Below are 12,668 nucleotides of genomic sequence, written 5' to 3' on the forward strand. Positions count from 1 at the left end.
TTTTTAAGCAATCTTAAATGGAGGGGAAGGGTAGCCTAGTGGTTAGAGCATTGGACTAGTAACCGGAAGGTTGCAAGTTCAAACACCTGAGCTGACAAGGTACAAAATCTGTTGTCCTGCCCCTGAACAGGCAGTTAACCCACTGTTCCTAGGCTATCATTGAAAATAAGAATTTGTTCTTAACTGACTTGCCTAGTTAAATAAAGATAAAAAATATAGTACAGTTAAATAGTTAATGGACTCAGTGAAAGAGGTGTCACTTTTTATTTATTTTATTTTTTAATTTCACCTTTATTTAACCAGGTAGGCTAATTGAGAACACCTTTATTTAACCAGGTAGGCCAGTTGAGAACACCTTTATTTAACCAGGTAGGCTAGTTGAGAACACCTTTATTTAACCAGGTAGGCCAGTTGAGAACACCTTTATTTAACCAGGTAGGCTAGTTGAGAACACCTTTATTTAACCAGGTAGGCCAGTTGAGAACACCTTTATTTAACCAGGTAGGCCAGTTGAGAACACCTTTATTTAACCAGGTAGGCCAGTTGAGAACACCTTTATTTAACCAGGTAGGCTAGTTGAGAACACCTTTATTTAACCAGGTAAGCTAGTTGAGAACACCTTTATTTAACCAGGTAGGCCAGTTGAGAACACCTTTATTTAACCAGGTAGGCCAGTTGAGAACACCTTTATTTAACCAGGTAGGCCAGTTGAGAACAAGTTCTCATTTACAACGGCGACCAGGCCAAGAATAAAGCAAAGCAGTGTGACACAGACAACAACAACAACACAGAGTTACACATAAACAAACGCACAGTCAGTAACACAAAATAGTTTGTGCAAATGTAGGGAGGTAAGGCAATAAATAGGCCATAGAGGCGAAAATAATTATAATTTAGCAATTAAACACTGAAGTGACAGATGTGCAGATGATGATGTCAAAGTAGAGATACTGAGGAGCAAAAGAGCAAGAGGGTAAGTAATAATATGGGGATGAGGTAGTTGGGTGTGCTATTTACAGATGGGCTATGCACAGGTACAGTGATCAGTAAGCTGCTCTGACAGCTGATGCTTAAAGTTAGAGAGGGAGATATAAGACTCAGCTTCAGTGATTTTTGCAGTTTGTTCCAGTCATTGGCAGCAGAGAACTGGAAGGAAAGGTGGTCAATGGAAGTGTTGGCTTTGGGGGTGACCAGTGAGATATACCTGCTGGAGCGTGTGCTATGGGTGGGTGTTGCTATGGTAACCAGTTAGCTGAGATAAGGCGGGGCTTTACCTAGCAAAGACTTATAGATGACCTGGAGCCAGTCGGTTTGGCAATGAATATGTAGCGAGGGCCAGCCAACGAGAGCATACAGGTCTCAGTGGTGGGTGGTATATGGGGCTTTGATGATAAAAACAGATGGCACTGTGATAGACTGCATCCAGTGTGCTGAGTAGAGTGTTGGGGGCTATTTTTTACATCGCCAAAGTCAAGGATAGGTAGGATAGTCAGTTTTACGGGGTATGTTTGGCGGCAAGAGTGAAGGAGGCTTTGTTGCGAAATAGGAAGCTGATTCTAGATTTAATTTTGGATTGGAGATGCTTAATGTGAGTCTGGAAGGAGAGTTTGCACTCTAACCAGACACCTAGGTATTTGTAATTGTCCACATATTCTAAGTCAGAACCGTCCAGGGTAGTGATGCTGGACGGGCAGGCAGGTGCGGGCAGCAATCAGTTAAAGAGCATGCACTTAGTTTTACTAGCATTTAAAAGCAGTAGGAGGCCACAGAAGGAGTGTTGTATGGCGTTGAAGCTCGTTTGGAGGTTTGTTAACACAGTGTCCAAAGAAGGGCCAGAAGTATACAGAATGGTGTCGTCTGCGTAGAGGTGTATCAGAGAATCACTAGCAGCAAGAGCAACATCATTGATATATACAGAGAAAAGAGTCGGCCTGAGAATTGAACCCTGTGGCACCCCCATAAAGACTGCCAGATGTCCGGACAACAGGCCCTCCGATTTGACACACTGAACTCTATCTGAGAAGTAGTTGGTGAACCAGGGGAGGCAGTCATTTGAGAAACCAAGGCTGTTGAGTCTGCCAATAAGAATGCGGTGATTGACAGAGTCGAAAGCCTTGGCCAGGTCGATGAAGACAGCTGCACAGTACTGTCTTTTATCGATGGCGGTTATGATATCGTTTAGTACCTTGAGCGTTGCTGAGGTGCACCCATGATCAGCTCGGAAACCAGATTGCACAGCGGAGAAGGTACGGTGGGATTCGAGATGGTCAGTGATCTGTTTATTAACTTGTCTTTCGAAGATTTTAGAAATGATAGGCAGGGCAGGATGGATATAGGTCTGTAACAGTTTGGGTCGTGAGTGTCTCCCCCTTTGAAGAGGGGGATGACTGTGGCAGCTTTCCAATATTTGGGGATCTGAGACAATACGAAAGAGAGGTTGAATAGACTGGTAAATAGGGGTTGCAACAATTTCGGCGGATCATTTTAGAAAGAGAGGGTCCAGATTGTCTAGCCCAGATGATTTGTAGGGATCCAGATTTTGCAGCTCTTTCAGAACATCAGCTGTCTGGATTTGGGTGGCGGGGTGGGGGGGTAATGCAGGGGATGCTGAGATGTTGGCCGGGGTAGGGGTTAGCCAGGTGGAAAGCATGGCCAGCCGTGGAAAAATGCTTATTGAAATGATTGATTATCGTAGATTTATCGGTGTTGATAGTGTTTCCTATCCTCAGGGCAGTGGGCAGCTGGGAGGAGGTGCTCTTGTTCTCCATGGACTTTACAGTGTCCCAGAACCTTTTTGGAATTAGTGCTACAGGATGCAACTGTCTGTTTGAAAAAGCTAGCCTTTGCTTTCCTAGCTGACTGTATATAATGGTTCCTGACTTCCCTGAAATGTTGCATATCACGGGGGCTATTCGATGCTAATGCAGAACGCCACAGGATGTTTTTGTGCTGGTCAAGGGCAGACAGGTCTGGGGTGAACCAAGGGCTATGTCTGTTCTTAGTTCTACATTTGAATGGGGCATGCTTATTTAAGATGGAGAGGAAAGCACTTTGGAAGAGCAACCAGGCATCCTCTACTGACGGGATGATGTGGATATCCTTCCAGGATACACGGGCCAGGTCAATTAGAAAGGCCTGCTCGCTGTGTTTTAGGGAGCATTTGACAGTGATGAGTGGAGGTCGTTTGACCGCTGACCCATTACGGATGCAGGCAATGAGGCAGTGATCGCTGAGATCTTGGTTGAAGACAGCAGAGGTGTATTTAGAGGGGAAGTTGGTTAGGATGATATCTATGAGCGTGCCCGTGTTTAAGGCTTTGGGGAGGTACCTGGTGTGTTCATTGATAATTTGTGTGAGGTTGAGGGCATCAAGTTTAGATTGTAGGATGGCTGGGGTGTTAAGCATGTTCCAGTTTAGGTCGCCTAGCAGCACGAGCTCTGAAGATAGATGGGGGGCAATCAGTTCTCGCTGTGTTTTAGGGAGCGTTTGACAGTGATGAGGGGTGGTCATTTGACCGCTGACCCGTTACGGATGCAGGCAATGAGGCAGTGATCGCTGAGATCCTGGTTGCAGACAGAAGAGGTGTATTTAGAGGGAATGTTGGTCAGATGTACAGTCCCTGGTTCGAATCCAGGCTGTATCACATCTGGCCGTGATTGGGAGTCCCATAGGGCGGCGCACAATTGACCCAGCGTTGTCCGGGCCGTCATTGTAAATAAGAATTTGTTCTTAACTAACTTGCCTAGTTAAATAAAGGTTACACACACACATACACACAACACAAAAAGTTATTTTGTCGGCATTTATGTCCCAATTACCAGTAAAACATCAAAACCTATTTAATTAATGTACTTGCTGTGCTGTTTCTATGGAACGCCATTTGGGTCAAAGATTTCTATGGAACGCCATTTGGGTCAAAAAGAGATAAAACCTCAAAATATCATGTCAAATAACACCTTGAGTGTCCAATAAACTTGTTGACCAATCAGGACCTGAATATGACGGCACGTCATATAATACATTTAACGCGTTCATACACGTTTTAGTTATTACACATTGATTACAGCGACACTCGTATTTCATATGTCACAACGAGTTCAAACAGGTGCCATTAATACAGGTAACGAGTGGAGGACAGAGGAGCCTCTTAAAGAAGAAGTTACAGGTCATTTTTTTACGATAGTTATTACACATTGATTACAGCGACACTCGTATTTCATATGTCACAGGGATTCATCGATACGTCTGCTATGATGCTGCTAAAGTTGTGTCGCTCACCTACAGGGCTGGTCATAAAATAAAAAGCTAGCTAGCTCATGGAGACAAACAATGTGCTTCCCCAAAAACACAGCAAAACAACATCTGTTTCAGTAGCTATAGTTAGCTAGCTATATATAGTGTCTAATTTTACTCTTTTAAATGTATTTGACTCGGGGGTATAACTTTGGTGTGTGTGTGTGTGTGTGTGTGTGTGTGTGTGTGTGTGTGTGTGTGTGTGTGTGTGTGTGTGTGTGTGTGTGTGTGTGTGTGTGTGTGTGTGTGTGTGTGTGTGTGTGTGTGTGTGTGTGTGTGTGTGTGTGTGTGTGTGTTTGGAGAAATACAGTCTGTTTGTCCTTATCATGCCAAAACAATGTTTGGGAATGACACAAAAATACAAGGAGTGGAATGTTAAGCACAAATCAGGTTCTGGATTTCAGGTTTATGGGGGACAGGGTGCTGGTTGGGACTGGGGAACAGGGTGCTGGTTGGGACTGGGGGACAGGGTGCTGGTTGGGACTGGGGGACAGGGTGCTGGTTGGGACTGGGGAACAGGGTGCTGGTTGGGACTGGGGTACAGGGTGCTGGTTGGGACTGGGGGACAGGGTGCTGGTTGGGACTGGGGAACAGGGTGCTGGTTGGGACTGGGGAACAGGGTGCTGGTTGGGACTGGGGAACAGGGTGCTGGTTGGGACTGGGGTACAGGGTGCTGTTTAGAAGATAGATTTGGCTGAGCTAAACGTAAACCAAATTATGATTGGTAATTTTATTTTGACACGATTCAGTATATTTGTCTATGATATGTTTTGTTGTAGATATACAGCAATAACGGGTTACCTGCCTGTCTGGTTACCTGCCTGTCTGGTTACCTACCTGTCTGGTTACCTACCTGTCTGGTTACCTACCTGTCTGGTTACCTACCTGTCTGGTTACCTGCCTGTCTGGTTACCTACCTGTCTGGTTACCTACCTGTCTGGTGACCTACCTGTCTGGTTACCTGCCTGTCTGGTTACCTACCTGTCTGGTTACCTACCTGTCTGGTTACCTGCCTGTCTGGTTACCTACCTGTCTGGTTACCTACCTGTCTGGTTACCTGCCTGTCTGGTTACCTGCCTGTCTGGATACCTGCCTGTCTGGTTACCTGCCTGTCTGGTTACCTACCTGTCTGGTTACCTGCCTGTCTGGCTACCTGGCTGTCTGGTTACCTACCTGTCGGGTTACCTACCTGTCTGGTTACCTGCCTGTCTGGTTACCTGCCTGTCTGGTTACCTACCTGTCGGGTTACCTACCTGTCGGGTTACCTACCTGTCTGGTTATCTGCCTGTCTGGTTACCTACCTGTCGGGTTACCTACCTGTCTGGTTACCTGCATGTCTGGTTACCCGCCTATCTGGTTACCTACCTGTCTGGTTACCTACCTGTCGGGTTACCTGCCTGTCTGGTTATCTGCCTGTCTGGTTACCTACCTGTCGGGTTACCTACCTGTCTGGTTACCTGCCTGTCTGGTTACCCGCCTATCTGGTTACCTGCCTGTCTGGTTACCCGCCTATCTGGTTACCTGCCTGTCTGGTTACCTGGATGTAAAGTGTCACTTTATGTGTATCAAAAACCATAAACCCTCCACCCACTTTGCTGATGATTGGTCTTCATCAGGATACACCCCCCCCCACACACACATATATATATATACACACACACCATCAGATCAAGATACTCAACTCACTGTAGATATTGGATCATGAAGGAGATTTTTGTACCAGTTGTTTCACTCCTCGTCAACAACAACATTGTCGTTTTACATGTAGTCTAAGATGTATACTGTTTACTTTTAACTCCACTTAGAAAGATAACAAACATGCTTCTTGACTTTTTCATTCTTTCATTTTTATAGAATCTTTGATAAACAATGATTAAACAGAACAACAGCGTTTGTGTTTTATTTGTCTGAATCCTGAAGTTGTTACCCTCAGTGTTAATCCCTCAGGAACCAGGTTGTGTTAATCCCTCAGTAAACTGGTTGTGTTAATCCCTCAGTAAACTGGTTGTGTTAATCCCTCAGTAATCAGGTTGTGTTAATCCCTCAGTAAAATAGCATACCTTTAGCCGTTCAGTAGCATTTCAATAGCATATCCAGCCGTTCAGTAGCATTTCAATAGCATATCCAGCCGTTCAGTAGCATTTCAATAGCATATCCAGCCGTTCAGTAGCATTTCAATAGCATACCTTTAGCCGTTCAGTAGCATTTCAATAGCATATCCAGCCGTTCAGTAGCATTTCAATAGCATATCCAGCCGTTCAGTAGCATTTCAATAGCATACCTTTAGCCGTTCAGTAGCATTTCAATAGCATATCCAGCCGTTCAGTAGCATTTCAATAGCATATCCAGCCGTTCAGTAGCATTTCAATAGCATACCTTTAGCCGTTCAGTAGCATTTCAATAGCATACCTTTAGCCGTTCAGTAGCATTTCAATAGCATACCTTTAGCCGTTCAGCAACATCTCCACAGCATATCTCATCATTTTCAACAAGGTAGTCTATAGTCCATCTATAGATGATCAACAAACAATCAGGAGATTATCAGCAGCATCTGTGTTACAATTTAACAACAAATGTGTTGTTATTTTCTAGTAACTATCTGTAGATATGCTTCGGGAACTATCCAAATGAAGTGCAACACAAGTGGAGCTTAGTTAACGGTCTACAGACCATCTGGTTCACATTCAACTGTGTATCAACTGATGAGCATGGTCTGTGCATTCACTAAGGGGCCGATTCCGACCCCAGTTGAGAGCTCGTAAATGTAAACGTAATTCCTTTTAATGCACTTTTCTCTCTATGCGTATTCTGTCCTTGAACTCAAGCATGAGAATAGAGGGCTATTTCGCCTGCTATTCACCCGCTATTCACATGTATAAAACATCTACTTTGGTGTTGTTTCTATTCGAAAAAAAGTATTCTCTCTACAGTGTAATATACAGCTTCACAGGAGCTATTGATAAGACCTAGGTAAATTAGTCATGTGTTTGGGATAAGGAAATTGTAAATATGAATGACACTTGTTTTCGATCTATCTATTTTATGATCTGCGGCGGCAGGGTAGCCTAGTGGTTAGAGCGTTGGACTAGTAACCGAAAGGTTGCAAGTTCAAATCCCCGAGCTGACAAAGTACAAATCTGTCGTTCTGCCCCTGAACAGGCAGTTAACCCACTGTTCCTAGGCTGTCATTGAAAATAAGAATTTGTTCTTAACTGACTTGCCTAGTTAAATAAAGATATAATTAAAAACTCTGGAGGCAAATGTTAAACCGGTCATATGGCAGCAAACTGAGGCATATTTAACACATCAACTTTCCCACAGTGACCTTTATGAAATGTTATGCCGTGCCAAAGAATTTAAACTGTGCGGCCTTTTAAATTGTCTGAACAACTTCCTCTGTTCTCCTATCTCTATCATGGTAGGCCTGATAACAACACATTTTCAACTGCCAGTTTACTGTTAGTTCCCTTCAGTTGGTATAGCCTACATTATCCTTCCATCCGTTTACCTTTCATTTGCCTTCTCTGTCACGTAGTACGACGACACGTCGGCAAATTAAATCATTACGGAGCGGAGCACAGACCAAACCAAAACAGTTTGAACCCGCGACTGTCTCGTCCTGACCTTAGAGATCCTTTTTATGTCTCTATTTTGGTTTGGTCGGGGTGTGAGTTGGGGTGGGCATTCTATGTTTTCTATTTCTGTGTGTTTGACCGGGTGTGGGTTCTCAGTCAGAGGCAGCTGTCTATCGTTGTCTCTCTGATTGAGAATCAGCCTTTAACCACCTGTTTTGTGGGTAGTTGTTTTTTGGTGTGTCTGCACTAGACAGAACTGTTTCGGTTTCGTTATTCAGTGTTCAGTTCTATTAAATGATCATGAACACTTTCGACGCTGCGCTTTGGTCCACTTCTTCACGCAACGATGACCGTTACACCCGACGCATGGCACAAATACTTGGCTGTGCCATCACACAGTTCCATGGTTGGTGCAGGCAATAGATGAGGATATATAGCCTACTATTGTACTATTACGCTATCTCTATTATAATTCTATGTACACTAATGTTACACCATTATCATGGGTCTGTCTAGAAGTTTATGATGATTTAAGATAAATGTACTGAACGTTGAATATAAATGCCACGATAAATATGTTGGCCAGCAAGTTGGTGGGATTTCAGACGTTTAATTACATTTTTACACAGAGCGTGCAAGTGAACAACTCCTGCAAGGCCCGTTATACAACCTAATAAATTAAATCTGATGACCAACTACTGAGAATTGCGTAGCGAAGGCGTGTTTTTAAAAATATTTTTTTACTAGCATTATCGACTGTAACAAGGAAGTAAAATGTGTTGGTCCGCTAATCTTAGTTGGAAGGTTAGTATCTCCACCTTCTCTTAATCTCTCTGATCTCTCCTTGAATATCACCCACCATCTTTTCTGAGCATAATGTTGCCAGAACTGTGAGTTGTTTACATAAAGGCAACCAACACTGTTGGAGCGAACCATTGAGAAAAGCTCATGTCCTTGCTACTTCAGCCTTGCAGCCAAACCTATCTACATGCAATGCTGAGCTTTTCTCAATGGTTCGCTCCAACAACACCTGTCCGTCTGCTACGAAAAAGTCAGCAATGGGAGCGGTAGCGGCCACCGTGTTTCCGCCTTTCGTTAAAGCTGCGGTCATATCATATCTTAGCCCTTCTTCGTTAGGTTCAGCAGCCGCTGGTTCCTGCTGAACAAATAAAAAAGCAGAATAGAAAACCACTCTACAATGTTCCAATATGTGCTGCTGCTCCTGGCATTGACGCATCGTGTTTTGGTGGTTGCGGAAAGGAGGAGGGAGATGCATTTCTGAGAGGCACAAGCATATAAATGACCGTTGTTCAAAATGCTATTGCGCATAATTACCGTTTATTACACAACTACTGCTGTTGTAGTTAAAGAGATGAGTCACAGCAAGGGGTATAGCTTTATGTCGTGGGGTCAGGGTCAATAGGTCCAGTGTCATCACCCCTGTTGGGGTGGTCCAGGGGTGTTACCGACAGTGGTCAGATCGTCCGTCTCAATTCACTTAAATGCACCAAATACCTGTTTGACGCCTGTCACTGCCAGCAATACAAATCAAATTGCATTTGTCACATACACATGGTTAGCATGTGGTTAGCAATACAATTCTGACGTGCTGTTTTCTTATCGATGTAATCCAGTTTCCCCTGGTGGATATGACATACAGCACATGGTTCAGTCTGCTTTGTGTCCTTGTTGAGCGCAGCCACGTCTCCTACCTCCTGGGGGCGCTAACGTTCCTTTCTGGTTCAGAGGAGGAAAAAGGCTATGATAAGAAGCAACCTGGCCAGAGCTTCAACATTGGGAAATAGGCTTCACACTTCTACTGCCAGTCCTCTTAGAAGTTCTACAGCCTCTACACTAGAACTGAATGAGTAGTTGAGTGCAGCCTCTACACTAGAACTGAATGAGTAGTTGAGTACAGCCTCTACACTAGAACTGAATGAGTAGTTGAGTACAGCCTCTACACTAGAACTGAATGAGTAGTTGAGTACAGCCTCTACACTAGAACTGAATGAGTAGTTGAGTGCAGCCTCTACACTAGAACTGAATGAGTAGTTGAGTGCAGCCTCTACACTAGAACTGAATGAGTAGTTGAGTGCAGCCTCTACACTAGAACTGAATGAGTAGTTGAGTACAGCCTCTACACTAGAACTGAATGAGTAGTTGAGTACAGCCTCTACACTAGAACTGGTGTCCATAACCACTGGTGCTCTTACTCTCTCTATTGTCTATCACATGATCATATGCCCAAATACCATGATCATATAACCAAATACAATGATCACATGACCAAATACCATGATCACATGACCAAATACCATGATCACATGACCAAATACCATGATCACATGACCAAATACCATGATCCCATGACTAAATATTATGATCATATGACAAAATTGTCTGACCTTAAAAATTATGGGGTCAGCTTATTAACATGAAATAGATTCAGGTTTATTTAGCTAAATTATTTATGTACTGGATGGAAATATCTATTTTTAGCTAGCTGACTACAAAGTACCATTCTATTATGAATTGTACCGTGTAGTTAGCTAGCTAGCTAGCTATGTAGCCATTCATTTACTTACAATTCTCTGCAAGAAAACGTATGTCCTGCACTTCTCTCCTCTATGATGTTAGCCCCTCCATTAAGGGCACTAGCTACAGTTACTGGGGTAGTGTTAGCCCCTCCATTAAGGGCACTAGCTACTGTTACTAGGGTAGTGTTAGCCCCTCCATTAAGGGCACTATCTACAGTTACTAGGGTAGTGTTAGCCCCTCAATTAAGGGCACTAGCTACTGTTACTAGGGTGATGTTAGCCCCTCCATTAAGGGCAATAGCTACAGTTACTAGGGTAGTGTTAGCCCCTCCATTAAGGGCAATAGCTACAGTTACTGGGGTAGTGTTAGCCCCTCCATTAAGGGCACTAGCTACTGTTACTAGGGTAGTGTTAGCCCCTCCATTAAGGGCACTATCTACAGTTACTAGGGTAGTGTTAGCCCCTCAATTAAGGGCACTAGCTACTGTTACTAGGGTGATGTTAGCCCCTCCATTAAGGGCAATAGCTACAGTTACTAGGGTAGTGTTAGCCCCTCCATTAAGGGCAATAGCTACAGTTACTGGGGTGACCACTGTCTCACTGAGTCCTGCTCATCTGAAACAGCAGTTGAAAAGTACAAGGGGGAGATCCAGATACTCAACTAGTGTAACAGTATAACTTTACGTCCGTCCCCTCGCCCATACCCGGGCGCGAACCAGGGACCCTCTGCACACATTGACAACAGTCACCCTCGAAGCATCGTTACCCATCGCTCCACAAAAGCCGCGGCCCTTGCAGAGCAAGGGGAACTACTACTTCAAGGTCTCAGAGCAAGTGACGTAACCGATTGAAACGCTATTTAGCACACACCGCTAACTAAGCTAGCCGTTTCACATCCGTTACACTAGCTAGCTAACATTATCCTAGCTAAAATAGCTAGTAGTAGCTAATAGAAGCACAGCCACTCCATACCCTATGTTTCTGCTGAAATGACTCCAACCAGCTAAATCAAATCAAATCAAATCAAATTTATTTATATAGCCCTTCGTACATCAGCTGATATCTCAAAGTGCTGTACAGAAACCCAGCCTAAAACCCCAAACAGCAAACAATGCAGGTGTAAAAGCACGGTGGCTAGGAAAAACTCCCTAGAAAGGCCAAAACCTAGGAAGAAACCTAGAGAGGAACCGGGCTATGTGGGGTGGCCAGTCCTCTTCTGGCTGTGCCGGGTAGAGATTATAACAGAACATGACCAAGATGTTCAAATGTTCATAAATGACCAGCATGGTCAAATAATAATAAGGCAGAACAGTTGAAACTGGAGCAGCAGCACAGTCAGGTGGACTGGGGACAGCAAGGAGCCATCATGTCAGGTAGTCCTGGGGCACGGTCCTAGGGCTCAGGTCCTCCGAGAGAGAGAAAGAAAGAGAGAATTAGAGAGAGCATATGTGGGGTGGCCAGTCCTCTTCTGGCTGTGCCGGGTGGAGCTAGACTGATTCTTTCCATGGGTGTAGAATGCTTCTTCTGTGCTGACTGAACACGTTTGTCAAAGTGGAAAATTAGTTCTCACATGTAGCTGTGGACACCCCAAAAGTAAATATATGAGTCAGTGCATTTGAATTTTTTTATTTTACCTTTATTTAACTAGGCAAGTCAGTTAAGAACAAATTCTTATTTTCAATTATGGCCTAGGAACAGTGGGTTAACTGCCTGTTCAGGGGCAGAACGACAGATTTGTACCTTGTCAGCTCGGGGGTTTGAACTTGCAACCTTCCATTTACTAGTCCAACGCTCTAACCACTAGGCTACCCTGCCGCCCCGTGTCAGTGCATGAGTCAGTGCATGAGTCAGTACACGAGTCAGTGCATGAGTCGGTGCATGAGTCAGTGCATGAGTCAGTGCATGAGTCAGTGCATGAGTCAGTACATGAGTCAGTACACGAGTCAGTACACGAGTCAGTACACGAGTCAGTACATGAGTCAGTGCATGAGTCAGTGCATGAGTCAGTACATGAGTCAGTACACAAGTCAGTACATGAGTCAGTGCATGAGTCAGTGCATGAGTCAGTACATGAGTCAGTGCATGAGTCAGTACATGAGTCAGTGCATGAGTCAGTACATGAGTCAGTACACGAGTCAGTACATGAGTCAGTGCATGAGTCAGTACATGAGTCAGTACACGAGTCAGTACATGAGTCAGTACATGAGTCAGCGCATGCTCTGAGTACGAGTCTTGGTAATCCATCTGGCCCTACATTCTTGTT

This window comes from Oncorhynchus gorbuscha, linkage group LG03 (assembly GCF_021184085.1).
Source record: "Oncorhynchus gorbuscha isolate QuinsamMale2020 ecotype Even-year linkage group LG03, OgorEven_v1.0, whole genome shotgun sequence".
Taxonomy (NCBI): Eukaryota; Metazoa; Chordata; class Actinopteri; order Salmoniformes; family Salmonidae; genus Oncorhynchus; species Oncorhynchus gorbuscha.